The sequence below is a fragment of the Pan troglodytes genome, chromosome 15, assembly GCF_028858775.2.
Source record: "Pan troglodytes isolate AG18354 chromosome 15, NHGRI_mPanTro3-v2.0_pri, whole genome shotgun sequence".
NCBI classification, from domain to species: domain Eukaryota; kingdom Metazoa; phylum Chordata; class Mammalia; order Primates; family Hominidae; genus Pan; species Pan troglodytes.
The window spans coordinates 42,199,515-42,212,062 of NC_072413.2; positions in this window are offsets into that span (position 1 = coordinate 42,199,515).

Genomic DNA, 12,548 nt, shown 5'->3' on the forward strand with positions numbered 1-12,548 from the left:
TCTTTCATGTCTACATTACTTGCTTAAAGTCATCTGGAATGCCCATATTGTGGTCCTAGGTATTTTCACTAGAAGAAGTTACTTCTAAATCAAGTAATTTGTCTCTGAGTAGCAAATACCCTTCAGAGTGTTCATAACTGGTAACACATTGGTGGCATATTTATAAGTGTATAAAATATAAGACAAATATTAACAAAAATTATACAATTCTTATCCATACAGAAGCAGTAGAGCACAGAGGAAAGATCATGTATTTTGGCACTAAAAAGCTACTAGTTATATTTTCATTTTTCACTTTCTAGTCATATGACCTTCATTATGTTATTTAACTTCTCTCTTTCTTAGTTTCCTGATCTATAAAATAAGAAAAATAGTGATATATCATACCATTGTTATGATCATTTATTAAGTTCAGGTATAAAGTTTCTGATATAATAGGTGTCAAGCAGTTGGCACTTTTTTCATTCAAATGATTCAAAATCCATAAAGGAAGAAAGGTTTGTTTACACATTTATATATAATGCATTATAATAAAAGATTAAAATAGTATTAACTTATTCATAGATTACATATATATGTACGTTTTTCATCAAATTCTATGTTATTCTAGTATTTAACTTCTTATGAACTTCTTATGAATAATGCACATTCTAAGTGAATGTCAAAGCTCCCAAAAGACAATTCTTCTACCCCTCTTAACATACTTTCCCTCAGTGGCACCACAGTTTTTCTTATAAAAGTCTTAGAGTCTGGACATACACAGGCAAAAAAAAAAAAAAAAAAAAAAGAATCTAGAAACAGACTTCATACTCTTTACAAAACTTAATTCAAAATGGATCACAGATCTAAATGTAAAAAAAAAATACATAAAAGTCCTAGAAGATAACACAGTTCAAAATTAGATGACCTTGGTTTTGACATTGATTTTTTAAAATATATAACACAATAAGCATAATTCATAAAATAAAGACTATGTATGCTGGACCTCCCTAAAATTAAAAATGTCTTCTACATAAAACACTAACAAGGGAATAAAAAGACAAGTCACAGATTCTAAGAAAATATTTGCAAGAAGATTTATCTAATAAAGGACTATTATCCTAAATATACAAAACTCTCAAACTCAACAATAAGAAAATAAACAACCTGACTTTTAAAATAAGCCGAAGAGTTTAGCAGACACCTCACTGGAAAAGATATATAGAGGCCAAATAAGCATGTAAGAAAGTGCTCCACATCATCTTCTTGATATGTCATCAAAAACTGCAGATTAAAGAACTGAGCTACCACTAGATACCTATTAGAATGATCAAAATCTAGGACACTGAGAACATCAAATGCTGGCAAGGACATAGAGCAACAGAAATTTTCATTCATTGCTGGTGGGAATGCAAGATGACACCACAACTTTAGAAGAAAGTTGGTAGTTTGTTACAAAATTAAACATACTCTTACCATATGAGCCAGAAATTGTGCTCCTTAACATTGACCCAAAGCAATTCAAAATATACGTCCATAAAAAAACCCTACACATAAGTGTTTATAGCAGATTTATTCATAACACCCCAAACTTGGAAGCAACCAAGACGTCCTTCAGTAGGTGCATGGATAAAAAAACTGTGGCACATTTATACAATGAAATATTATTCAGAGCTAAAAAGAAATGAGCTATCAGGCAATGAAGAGACATGGAGAAACCTGAAATTCATACTGCTAAGTGATTGCTATGTGATGGAAGCCAATCTAAAAATGTTACCTATTGTATGATTACAACTATATGACATTCTGGAAAAGCCAAAACTATGTCAAGAATGAAAGGATTATTGGTTACAGGGTTGAGGAGAAGGAGAGGAATCAGTGAAGCACAGATGACTTTCAGGGCAGTGAAACTATTCTGTATGATATCATAATCATGCATATATGTCATCATAAATATGTTAAAACCTACAGACTGTACAACATCAAGAGTGAACCCTTATGTAAATTATGTATGTTAGTTGATAATGATGAGTAAATGGACGTTCATCAATTGTAACTAATGTACAATTCCGGTGGGTGGTGTTGATAATGCAGTAGGCTGTGCATGTCTAGAGGAGGGAGGGATATGGGAAATCTCTGTATTTTCTTCTTAATTGTGTGGCAAATGTAAAAATTCTCTAAAAAGTAGTCTTCATAAACAGTCCTAAAGAGTTTTAAAATTAGAACAAAAACAAAATAACAACAAAAATACTCAATATGTTGCAATTGAAAGAAATGTCTAAGATTAAAATATAAAGATTGTGTAACACCATTTTTCTTTTCTTTTTCTTTTTCTTTTTTTTTTTTGCAATCAGGTGACTGATTTTGGCTTAGACAATGTGAAAAATATCCCTTCCTGCCAAACCAGATTGTAATGGCTTTGCTCCACTGCCAATATCATTATATTTCAGGAGAAGCATAACAGGTACAGTCATAATAGATACGTAAATGTAGAGAGCCCTCAGATCTCAGACACAGTCATCTTGAACTCAGAAGAACCAACTGGTGAACAACCAAGTGTGGGGTATATTTGAAGTAGATTTTTTGTCAAGTCTAAACTATGGACAATTTCCTACTAAGAAGCCAATATTTATTTGCAATTTGAAATAAGTCATGGCATGTGGAAGCAACTATTTTAGTGCCAAATTCAGAAGACAGAAGAGATCAGTGAACATAGCAAAACTTTGGCAAGGGATGAAAAAGAAAAAAAATAAAATAAGTCCTTTAACTATAACTGTCAAATAATTTCACCCATATATACTAAGTCTGAAAAATAAAATAACATTTGCATTTACTCTTATCTATACATACTAAATTGTGCATTGTTTTCATTTTTTCTAAGTTCAGTCATTCTCAAGTTTATTTGTTGCTTTGCTTATAAAGTTTGAGATTAAAGTTTACTTAATGCAATTTTTAAATCTACTCTCTGTATGCTAAGCAAAGTGAATCCCAAATGATGTTTAGAGTCAGGATGTAAGTTTTTTGGAATGGACAGATCACATAAGTGATATCTATACACATAAACTCAACTGGTCACATAAAAATCATTTCCATTTTCTTTCATTTTACACCATTCTATTCCATTTACATTTTCTAACCATGTGCATATATTATTTCTATTCTTTTTCTTCAAGCTCGACAGAGGTGCAATCATGGATCATTTTTGTACACACATCTGTAAATCTTATTAAATACTTTGAAAATAGAACACTGTCTCTTATGAGTAATATTTAGAAATGAAAAATTTTAATGTATTTTAATAGTGTATATGTTTTCATCATTATATAAATACATATATTAGTTAATATGTCAAAGAAATTGTAATTTATTTCAAAACAGATGCCAAATTTAACCCTATTTATTTAAAATGTTTTGAACTGTTGAAAAGACAAGTTTTATTCAAGAAACAGGTCAGGTAAAAAATCAGTTGCTGTCAGCTGAAAGCCAGTTGAGTGAACTGTTAGTAAACCCTTAAAAGGCACATGAGAAAACTACTTTAGTTATGTATGTGAAAGAGTCCAAGAAGCTAAACTTCAGAGCTAGGAGCAAAGGCCACAAGGCTTACACTAGGAGAAAAACATCTATTTTGCAATGCAGCAGAAAGATACCAAAACCTTTTTGCTTTAGAAATGCTCCTGAGAACCGAGAGGTACACAGCCAACAAATTCTCACATTTTAGTCTGTGATTTCATTTGACACTTTAAATCATTGAGTGTTAGAACTGGAAAGACCTTAGAAAGTATGTCATTCAACCCTCTCATTTTATGTAAAAAGTGCCATGGATTTGTAGCCAAAACACCTGAGCTAATTTTTCAATCAGTATTTAGTGGCAGACTTTCTTTAAGCATGTCATTTTTTACTCTGGACCTCATTTGCACATCTACAGTACCGTGATAATTGTATCTACCATGCAGATTTGTAACGATACTTGTATTAGCTCCCCACTCCCATTACAACAAATTACTGCAAACTTGGCGAATTAAAACAATAAAAATTCATTTTCTTACAATTGTGGAGGTAGAGTTTCAGAAGTCTAAAACGGGTCACACTGGAGGAAAATCAAGGCGCTGGCAGGCCTAAATTCCTTCTGAAGACACGAGGGAGAAATCTGTTTCCTGGCCATCGTCAGCTTCCAGAGACTGCTTGCATTTCTTGGCTTCTAGCACTCTCCTTTCCACTCTCACATTGACTCTCCTACCTCCTCTCCCTTATAGAAATCACTGTGATTACATTAGTACCACCTGGATAAACCAGAGTATTCTTATTATCCCAAGATCCCCATCTCAACTAATTAGCAACCTTAATACCACCAGCAGCCTTAATTTCCCCTTTCCACTTAACACAACATATTCACCATTTCTGGGGACTAGTAGGTTGCCATCCTTGGTGATGGGCGGAAGGAGGGCAGAGGGGATAATTTTTCTGCCTACCATAACAATTACCCAAGTAATATATGCAAATGCACCCTGTAGATCACAAAGTATTATACGTATGTAAATAATTTCTATTAGAAAGAACAAGAAAATAATGGTTATGGTTTCACGGTTAATTAGCAGCAGAGCTCATCTCAGCCTCAGTTCTCATAATTACCTGACCAGAACCTTATACACCTCAACATGGAGGATCTGATCAGAAGCACATATAAGGAAAACCATAAACTTGGCTTGAATTCACTAACAAGCATCTTGAAGACCTAACTGTTCATTTCAGAATGAACTTTTGACATCTGCCTAGTTTGATGCATAGTTCCACAATTCTTTAATTCTGAGAATTTTAGCAACTTTCATAATTTCTCTGAGTCTCATTTTCCACATATGTAAAATAGCAATAATAGCATAACTTCAGTGGTTTGTTGAAAAAGTAAAATGAGAAAATTCGTATGAAGTACTTAGCAAACTGACACACAGCAAATGTGCAAGAGGTGTTAATTGTCTTTTATTTCCTAGATAAATACAACCACCTGCCAGTCACAAAATACCTATGCTAGACACCATGGCACTCTGGGAAATTTGAATTAGACTCATTTTATGGCCTTAAGAAATTTATAATTCAAGAATAAAATAAGTTTAATGTATTTGTTCAGCTAATTGAAGTATCTTTATATGTAAAGTAGCCTTCTTTGCACTGTCTTCTAACCATTCAAAATCTACAAAGGAGTAAAAGCTGCCAGGACACAGGGAAAGTCTATTAAAGGAAACTCATTGCTGAGCATGACAAATTCCAAAATATTCTCAGGGACATAGAGTGACAATTACATTACCAAATCAAAGGAAACTTCAACTGCTAAAAATTCAATCTTTGTGAATTATATAAGATCACATTTCAAAATATAAAATATATATACATATCCAGAATATAAACTGGATTATGAGTTTTATGTTGAAACCCTTCAGGAAAAATCTTGTAGAAGATTCTGAAGGACAAGGGCACAGCAGGATCCTAGAGTGAGTCAGTGACCTACTGGGCAGGCTAAAAATATGACATTTTACGCAGTTATAGGAACTTGATTCTTGAAAGTAAAATCAAGATACTTTGGACTGTAATGTCAGACATCTATTCATTAAGCGAGTTATGCTACTCTGTAACTAACAAGAGTGATTATTCAGTTTTCACCATGGTGTATGAACAAGTGAAGATACATACACTTTTTCATGCGAAAACTTGTATTTTAGTTGTTATCGTTTCTCAAATTCAATACAATTACAAACAAATTCAGAATAAGGAGTTTTAAGAATTTTAACAAGTTGATTCTCAAATTAAACTAGAAAAAAACCTGCTTAAAAATACAAAATAATTTTCTAAATAAAATAAAATTAGGAGTCTTGACTGACAAAATTTGCTATAAAATACAGTAACTAATACATTGTGGCATTGGTACAGGGTTAATATAGAAATTAATCACTAAAATAAAATTCATAAATAGTATTATAATATGCAGTTGATATCCATTGGTATGTTTCTACAGTTTGTAAAATATCTGTATAATTTGGTAAATACCTGTTTCTCAGGTTACCCAAGTGTCTCCTCCAATCCCAGCTCTTCCCAGGGATCCCAAAATAATTCTCCACAATCTTGGATCTAGTAGCCTGTCAAAGAAGAGGCTTATGGAACTTCTTCAGTCCCAAAGTCAGTATCAATTTGGATTGGTCAGTGCATCTACCAATCTGATTGTTAAATATACTGAATATTATATTAATATGTTTATATGCATATATACCTGTACTTGTATGTTTTTAAGTGTCTGTCCATGTAGGCCATTCAAGAATATTACTGAAATAGCTGGATGTGGTGGCTCGTTCCTGTAATCCCAGCTACTCAAAAGGCTGAGGCAGGAGGATAGCTTTACGCCAGGAGTTTGAGACCAGCCTGAGCAACATAGTAAGACCCCTGTCTCTAAAAAAATCTGAGAAGTTTTTATAGAAAGAATACTATTAAAGTATAAGAACTCTTTATATATTCTGCTTCAACATTCTTTGTGAGATGTATGCATCGCAAAAACTTCTCCCACTATGTTGCTTGTCTTTTTATTTTTTATGATGTCTTTTGAAGAGCAAAGTTTCCCATTTTGATAAAGTTTAATTTACCATTTTCTATTTTCTAATTCATGCTTTTTCTGATTCAGTTAATCTTTGCATACTCTAATGTCTCAATAATTTTCTCCTCTTTTTGTACTTAAAAATGTTATAGATATAGCTATGACACTTAAGTCTATGGCTATTTTATATCAATTTTTATGTATATTGCTTGCAGTTCTTTTTTTATTTCTTTTGGTTTTTCTAGAAACATAATATGTCATCTACATATAGAGAAAGTAATATCACTTTCTTTACAATTCTGAGTGGTTCTAGTAGTCAAACATTTTAATTATTGCAGCTAATATAAGTTGTCTTATTCCATACACATTCCAATCCCTTCCTCTTTTTCTTACCTACTGTCCAATGGCTAGAAAATGAAAATACTAGATACCTGTGCTGCTAGGTGGGGCAGTGTGAGAGCATTTTCCAGTAAGCCATAAGTAGATGTACATGAGTGTCATGTCTTTTTTTCCTTCCTTCTTACTGCCTGAAATACGTTGTACCTGCAGCAGAGCATTTGTCACTAAGAACAGTGGAACATAAAGACAGAAAGCACTTGGTTCCTTCAGGGAAGTATTAGGTTGTGAGATGGTTTGGCTCTGTCTCCCCATCCAAATCTCATCTTGAATTGTAACCCCCATGTGTCCAGGGAGGGACCTGTAATCCACACATGTTCTAGGAAGGAAGTGATTGGATTATGTGGGCAGTTTACCCCATGATGTTCTTGTGATAGTGAGTGAATCAAATGAGATATGATGGTTGTAAACATGGCAATTTTTCTGGTGCTCGCACCTCACTTCTCTCACCTGCCACTGTGTAAGACATGCCTGCTTCCCCTTCTGCCATTATTGTAAGTTTCCCGAGGCCTTTCCAGTCATGCAAAACTATGAGTTAATTAAATATCTTTCCTTCAAAATTACCCAGTCTCGAGGGGTATCCTTTGTAGAAGTGTGAGAATGGACTAATACAGGTTGTTATATTGGCCCTGGAATACTCACTTGCAGACTACTGTCATGTAAAACGAAAATGAAACCTCCTATTTGTTTAAGTCCCTATTTAGAGGTTTCTGCAACCCACAGAAGTCTACCCTAATTGATGTGTAGAGGTAGAGAAAAGTATACTTCTACTCCATCCCTTTCTCCACATGCATTTATGGATTCCTCTATGTGATTACAGTATGGCTACCTTTCTTGGTTTGTATTTTGTAACTCTAGAATAAAAATAATTTCGTTTGGCTTTGTGCTTCACTTACCTGCATAGTCCCTCACAAAACTGTGTGCCTATGGAGGACAAAAATAGAGTGTCTTCACAAAATTTACATTCCCCATGGCCTTTGGGTGAATACTTTTCTTTTAGTAGATGCACAAACGTATTTTAATTGAATTAAAGAATAAAGGAAAAAAACATAGTGAAGGAAAAGAGCAGATATGAAAAAGAACACTTTAGAAAAAGTTTATTTTTGCTCATAATTACAAAAAATCTACTTTTTCTAGGCAACTAAAATAAGAAATAAAAATATCTGGACTATAGCATTTGCTTTTCATCTTATATCAGGAATGTAATAGCTATTTAAAATTCTGTGTATTACTAAGGGATTAGTAACGTTTGCCTTAGGCTAAGGCATCAGCATATTCTAGCATAATATTATTTCTTAGGTAATGTCTTATGTCACAATCACCATTGCCTAATTCAAATAGAATGGTAGTTTAACTTTGTTTTTAGAACAAACGTGATGGAAATACCAAGATTCTTTTCAGCTTGGAATATTTTCTTTTTTTTAGTAGGAAAAATACTGAATTGGGATAAAAAGAGGGACTAGGTAAATCTAACTTTGTCATTTACAGCTTTAGTGCAGGAGATACTAAGGAGGTATCATACTGAACGTAACTTTTTAAATGAACCTCCCTTCTTTCATTTAGTTTTCTGTATAAAATGTAGGTCATGGAGAATTTTGCATGAATCAAGCAACTCTCTCAATAATTCATTAACTTTTTGTAACATCCCCATCATTTATTTAAAAACTGTTGCCAAAATTCATTGGGAAAGTTAATTGGATTCATGTCTCCAATTTCTACCTATTTTCAGTTGGTTATCAGTGCTAGAAAGGAAAATTGAGAGGTGACTCCTAAGAGTCTATAAATGACATGAGTATTTACGGTTACCTTCCTGTAACTCACCAAAGTATAGACTGACATAGTTACATTTGTCTCCGGAGTAAAAAGGACCCAACATTTAAAGCTCCATCTCCTACAAATTCTCCTTCAAAGATGCATGGCTCATGTGATTATGATGGCTAAAGAGTCCCAAGATCTGCAGCTGGTAAAATGGAGACCTTACAGAGCTGCTATTATAGCTTTAGTAAGAGTCTGAAGGCCTGAGAACTAGGAGAGTTGATGGTATAAGTTTCGGTTGGAGCAAACAGGCTCAAGATCCAAAAAAAGACAGTGTTACAGTTCAAGTCTGAAGGCAGGAGAAGACTAATGCGAGTTGAAGTACTTAGGCAGAAAGAGTTCCCTCTTACTCAGCCCTTCTGCTCTCCTCAGATCTTCAATGGATTGCACAAGGCCCACCCATATTAGGGATAGCAATCTGCTTTACTTAGTCTATCCATTCAAGTGTTAATCTCATCAAGAAGCACCCTCACATACACACCCAGAATAATGTTTGATGAAATATCTGGGCAACTTAAGTTGACACATAAATTAACCAGCACAGGGGCCCACTGCCCAACCCCTAAAAAAGAAAAGAAAATCTGAAGACTAGGCTAAATAACTATAGCAACCAAAATTGTATCAACTCAATTAAATAAAAAGTCATTAGTTGTGAGGACGATTAATATAAATAAACCTGTTATTAGTTGTGAGGATGATTAATACAAATAAACTTGTTATTTATAACATTTATGTAAATTCTATACTGTCAAAGAGAAATCGGACCAGATATTTTTGTTAAAAATTCTAGAAAGACTCAACCAATATCAGGGTAGACACTATAATGTGCTTTGAATATACATGAGATATTACTAATTAGCTGAAGCAAGTGATACCAGATTACTAGGTAATAAGAGACAGCTTACTAGCATCCAGGGGACTTTTACAGCCATAAGTAGATGGAGGTGTTTTTAATGTACATTGAATGAAATTGACAGATAAAATGTTTACCTATTCCCTCTTGTTCTTGTTTCTTCTTTACTACTGCACTTGCTTTCCTAAATATTTTCTCCAGTAAACCCTACATACTCTTTGTTAATGTTTCCCTTTATATTTTTAAAATTAAAAACAGCAACTAAATTAAATGAAATTTACTTTAAGCAGAAGACAATATAATGTATGCTGTAGTTTTTTTCAAACTCTAATATAGGCAATATTTCTGAGAAGCAAATCTAGAAACTAAATATTTTATAATTATATAACACTAAAATTATAACAATATATTGTATTTGTTTCTTAAAACGTTAAATATATATGTGAAACATGTGGTATCACTCATCTCCTTTGCATTAAGTCCAGAAATGTCCTAGTTGATGTCTCCAGTTAGTAATACTTTAGTCCATATCCATTGATCAACTTTCATCATATTTCTATTCCCATTCATTCACTAATTAATTCATCCATTTATTCAACAAACATTTACTGAACACCAAGTACAATTTATTAAGCAAAGTGATAATTCCTGAAAATAAACACAGAAATTGAAGACTGTCTATACTCAATGAGTACTCACTACAGTTTTCAAGTAATTGTAACACAGTATATCAATCACTGTTATATTCTAATTAATTGAATTATTTGTACAAATTTAAGGGGTACAAGTGTAATTTGTCAAATAGATATATTGTATGGTGGTGAAGTCTGGGCTTTTAGTATAACCATCTGAGAGATATTTTTTAAATTCAATGTAATCACAGATAGGAGACTACATTGAATTTTTCAATGTAATCTTCTTCAAGAGCCTGGAGAAGATTATACAGTTTTCACAGAGATAGTGATAATTGATTTAACTGTTTAAGGAGTTGGGAGTATCCCTGTTGTCTTCTAGCGTCTATTGAAAAAGAAAAAAATACATCATACATGCATAGTGGTGAAGAGTAAGGCTTGTTCAGACTATAAGCGATATTTATCAAGGAGGATGTATAACTGAGGGACTGTGGAAGTTAAACTGCACTAATTAGATTGGTTATTGCAGTGAGTGTTCAGCCAATAGCATATGTAAAAAACAGTTGTGGTGGTGGTAAATATGTATTATACCATTATTATTAGTATTACCACTACTGCTGGATAATAATTATAGCAATGGTAATAGCTATAAATATCATTTTAATAGACACCTCCTTGTTATATACTGTACTACTTTATATTATTATTGATAGCAATAAAATTGTTAGTTCTATATATTAATAAAATACAGCTACTTCTAGATTTATAATGGGATTATATCCCAATAAACCCACAGTTAATTGAAAATATCACTAATTCAAACCATGGTCAGCTGAGACCCTCAAGAATGCCCTAGAGCAGCTAATTAAGTAACCCCAAATAGAAGCCTTAAATCCATCAAGTTATGACCACCACATCCTACCACATCCTTCCTGAGAAAGATATCCAATGGTAAGAAATACTTTCCTAGGACTGAGGGCAGAAGAAAAGAAGAATTAAATTGGTACAATTTTTCTCTTTTCTCTTTTGATCCATAATGTCTAAATTAATAGGTCTATTTTCCTTTTTAGATTTTGATATATAAAGAATGGACAATTTTGTCAAGACATCTAAATAGGTTGGGGAAATGCATAGTTGTCTTAAAATAATTAAAATGTTCTTGAATCTATTCTGCAATAGCATTTATAAGTGAACTAATATTTCTAAGTCTCAGTTTCCTCATGTGAGAAATGGGAATGAAACTGTATATACTTCATGGAGTCATTGTGAAGATTAAATGCTATAAACAATTTTTTTTTGGAAAAAGGCCAACTAGTTAATATTTTCTACTATGTGAGCTGCATAGCCTCAGCCACAGTGACTCAATGCTGCTGTTGTAGCATGAAAGCAGCTACAGACAACATGCAAAGAAATGAAGGTGGCCATGTTTTACTTACAGAAACAAATGACAGAGCAGATGTACACTGCAAGCCATAGTTTGCCGATCCCTGCTAACATGCATGAAAAATGATTACTATAGGGCTTCAAACATGGTACAACACCATGTTGTATTCATGTTATTACTATTGTTGGATCTTAACTTTATAAATTTCTTTAGTTTCAATAATAATAATTAGGAATAATTTAAAGTTCATTCTTTCTTCAACAAATATTTAAAGAGCACCTCTCCTATTTCAGTCACTATGCTAGGCTATTTACATAATACTGTATGTCCTCTGGAGTGGTATATTGAGTGTAGTCCACAAAAGTGGGACTCCCAGATGAGAGAGGAGAGTGGAGAAGGATAGGAAATAAATTTGAAGGGACAAAAGGATGACAATGGCAGACATACATTATTAATTAAAATTAAGATTAATATTTAACATTTTATTTGAATAATAGGATGCTCATTTTCTAAAGCAGAAACTGAGGCCAAAAGAAGTTAAGTGCTGTACAGAAAGTCACACAACTAGCAAGTGCAAAAACTATTATTTAAACCAAGGGCTATCAGAAAATAGAGTGCATATCCTTTTTCTTCCGCCATTATGCCAAGATCTCAGAAATGAACTCAAGAATCTCGGTACTGCATATAATTCTGACTAAGAGGATTAAACTAGAGAAATCACTAGAATTATCTGAGAACCATTGAGGAGGCAGAAAAAGATAGAACCAGTTAACTAAACGTCTCAGAAAGTCTGAGTCTGTACGTCCACTTCCTAAAATGATCCCAAATTACTTGAACTGCCAGACATTTTATTTTTTTAATTAATTGTTAAAAATTTTCAACAACCTGGGAAACTAAGTATAAAAATAGTTTTAA